Raw genomic sequence first — 3,997 nt, 5'->3', positions numbered from 1 at the left:
TCTGGTCTTTTCAGGCTGGCATCCAAAGATGCCAATTAAGAAGGTCATCCAGGCCTTCTCTTGCAACAGGATAGGAACACCTCATCTTGGCAAGGACATGCATGTGAGAGAGAGTGTGTGTGTGCGCGCACGCGCGCACGTGTGTGTACACAGACATGCACATAAGAACATGCATGCATAGCCTTTTTATGTAGGCCAGGGTCATTCTGGCCAGAATGTTGAATATTTGGTTACTGCTCCGAGTTTAGAGAGTATAAATGTGCAACCAGTTCAGCTGTTAACCAAAGGGTTGGTGGTTCAAGTCCACCGACAGTCGCCGCAGAAGAAAAGATTGGTGGTCTACCTCTCAACAGCGAGGCCACAGAAAGCTCTATGGAGCAGAGTTCTACTCTGACACTCGTGGGGTTGCAACTGATTTGGGTCATTTTCCCCGAGTAGGAAAGATACCACCAAAGCGTGTAAAAGAGCTGACTTCCCCCAAGTGATCGCTATGGGACCCATGTTTTCAATGACTCCTCCTGAAAAATAACAGACATCTAACCAGAATAAGATCATGTCCCTAGGTCTAGGGGCCTGACAGAGGGCAAAGGAACAAAAAGGAGAATGCAAGGTACCGATGGAGGTTGCGTGGGTAAATTTGATGGTGGCAACCTGTGGGCTCTGGAAAAAACGAACTTCACAGTGTTGGAATCCAGCTGTAATACTCCTTTCGAGATCAAGACTGGGCTTTCCACTCCCTCCCCAGTCACAGTCTCAGAAACCCACAGGGGTCTCTGTGAGTCAGCACTGGCTCCCTGACAAGGAGACAACAGCCAGGCTAAGTGACTATTCCCTCGCTGTCTCCTGACGTGTCCCATACTTGAACAGCTTTAAAATCTTCCTTTTTTCTTTCTTTCTTCTTTTTTCCATTGGACAAACCTCTTCTCTTGGTGGTACATTATGTGATCGCCCCCTTTGTAGTCTGGCAACTGCGATCCCCAGAACTCCCTTCCCTCTGCAGACTTCTCGGTTAGCATGAGTACAGAAGGAACCAGATTTCGGAGGCGGGAGCAAAGCTGACCCAATTCCTCTCTGACTGAGTGCAGAGTGAGACGCAGTGAGGAGAAGGCAGAGAGGCTGGTCAGGCCCCACATCCAGCTCTGCTTCCTAATCCACAGTCCCCCATGACTGACCAACCGCTGGGTTCCAGATCCCCTGTGGCCCTGACCCGGTGGAGGCAGCTGCTTCCCAAGGCGCACTTGACCCTTTCACAGTCCCACGTCTGCAGCTGCACGTGCCCTCAGCTCAGACGGCCCTGCAAGCTGTGACTCGCCCACTTCGTCTAGGGCTTCAGTCATTTCTGAAGCAAACGACTCCTCCTTTGTCTGATCCTCCAACTCCCCTTTCCGGACTTTCCTTCCCCCCAACCCCCACCCCAGGTCCTCCCACAATTGTGCAAGGTTTAATTCCTATCCTAAATACTTCGCCCCACAATCACAGTCGCACTGCTTCCCTAATGGAGCTCTCAATAATACGCCTCTCAGGGGTCCAACAGAACAGGGGTGAGGGTAGCACAGGTCGGGCAATGTTGGGTTCTGTTGGATCTAGGGGCGCTGCGAACAGGCGTGACTTGACAGTACCTCACAGCCGTCCACTCGGCCAATGGGAAAACCGTGCAGCCACCGGCTCCGCAAGGTTTGGCAGCCCTGAAAATCCTCTGGGGTAGGTCTGCCCTTTTCTATAGGGTGTCTCTGCGGTGCACTTGACAAGCTCAGAGAGGGGCCGGAGGGGCGGTGGAAGGGGTGGATAGAAGCCACTCCTCTTGCTGTGCTTCCTGAAGAATCCCAAGAGCATCGCTTCTAATTCTTCGACCTGAGAACTTTGCAGGTCCTTGACTGAAATTCCCACTGGAGACTCCTTCCTGCAGCCTATCAAATCTGTCCTTCGGCGTTTCTTTCGTGCTATGGTTCTGTTTCACATCCAGCGACTCCATCTCCCCCCAGACCCCTGACTAATTTAATTAGGTCATTTTATGCATTTTAAAACCAAGAATGAACAATCGGCCTCAAGTAGACCCTGACACCCCCAGGCGTGTCAGCGTCAAGTGTGCTCTGGAGGGTTTTCATGGCCACATCTTTGGGAGGACATCACTGGTCCTTTCTTGGGAGGGGCTGCTGGGCAAAACGCCACCTCCAACCTTTGGGTACTGCAGCTGAATGTGGTAGCAGGGCTTCCCTTGCTTCCTCGGGGCTAATTTATTACAGTTTTTAAAATAATTTTTTTTTTTGTAATTTAGTCCATAATTCAAGGCTTCTTCCAAATATTCATATTTGGAGCAGTATGTTTTCAAATGTTTACACAATACATTGATCTGTGGGAAGGAGCCAACAATAAATGCCTGCTATTACAGACTCCTCTCCAAGGCGTCGCTTTGGAATATAATTCTCATGGTCATGTTGTCACGACTTCAACTAAATCTCTATCTAATCCCAAAGACTTGGTCCAAATAAGAAACACAGGGGGGCAATAGATTAGATAGGAATGGAGAGAGGGAAGGAGAGGGAGAGAGACTCGATCAGACCTACATAAGACAGATAGATGGTTGAGAAACAGACAAGAGAGAAAAAGTATATGTCACCAGTGGCTATACACCTGCCAATCAGGAAGAACAGTGCACCACTGAAAATAGAGACAAATGATGTTTTCACATTGTACAAAAATATATAAAATGATACATTTAAACCTACATGCCTTGGGTTGAGGTACCGGGAGATATATTTGAGGTGAAGATAAATATCTTTAACTCAATCGATCTTCCCCCTCTCACTGTTGTAACACTTCCTCTGTCCCTTAAAGAACTAGAGGCTCCAGGTCACTGCTGTCTTTTTCTATTAGCCCCTCCCCTAGAGGGCATCCTGTAAATCCCTCCACCAACACCTGCAGTGGTGGGGTGGGTAAGAGTGGAGCACGGGAAGCAGAGAAGCAAAAGCTTTGGCTTCTCATCCTGTCTCTCTCCCTAACTATGGTTGCTAAGTACGGGAAGAAACTCAATGCTAGTGGATTTGTCTTGTCCTATTAAACTAGAACATTCTTTGGAGCACTCTTTACTAAAGGCAAATCCTCAACTATTGGTCAGTGCATGAGGTAGCCAATAATTGTTTCTTTAGTTTAAAACCAGATATAACTATAATTTTAAAAATCCAATTCAAAACAACCCTGTAGGACAGAGAACTGCCCCCATAGAGTGTCCAAGGCTCTGAATCTCAACAGAAACTAATTATCCCTATGGAACGGCTGGTGGGATCAAACCTCCCACCTTTTTTTCAGTGAGCAGCAGAGCACATTAACCACTGTGCCCCCAGGACTCCATCATAACTACTATTAGAGAGATTCCATTTCTTTTAAGAAGCATACACTGATTGTGACAAACAGTCCAAAGAAGTTGTTGATGTTGTTAGGTGCCAGGGAGTCAGCTCTGACTCATATTGATCCGATGTACAACAGGACAAAGCACCACCCTCACCATGGTGGTTATGATTGATCCGGTGTACAACAGAAAAAACCACCACGCTCACCATGGTGGTTATGATTGATCCGGTGTATAACAGAACAAAGCACTACGCTCACCATGGTGGTTATGATTGATCTGATGTACAACAGGACAAAGCACCACCCTCACCATGGTGGTTATGATTGATCGGTGTACAACAGAACAAAGCACCACCCTCACCATGGTGGTTGATTGATCCGATGTACAACAGGACAAAGCACCACGCTCACCATGGTGGTCATGATTGATCCGGTGTACAACAGGACAAACCACCACCCTCACCATGGTGGCTATGTCCATTTTTTGAGCCTTGTTCTATTTTGGTGAGACTCTACCCCTTTCAACTGACTCCCTACTTGATTTCTTTTTCCAGCAGCTGGTCTCCCCTGCTAATATGTGCCAAGTACATGAGACGAAAGTTCGCCACCCTCACGTCTAAGGACTGCGCTAGCTGGACTCCCTCCAAGA

This window comes from Echinops telfairi, unplaced genomic scaffold (assembly GCF_000313985.2).
Source record: "Echinops telfairi isolate 266 unplaced genomic scaffold, ASM31398v2 ScPeMD7_14;HRSCAF=57, whole genome shotgun sequence".
Classification (NCBI taxonomy): Eukaryota; Metazoa; Chordata; class Mammalia; order Afrosoricida; family Tenrecidae; genus Echinops; species Echinops telfairi.
The sequence above is the reverse complement of the archived record's forward strand: the minus strand, read 5'-3'. Positions refer to the sequence as shown.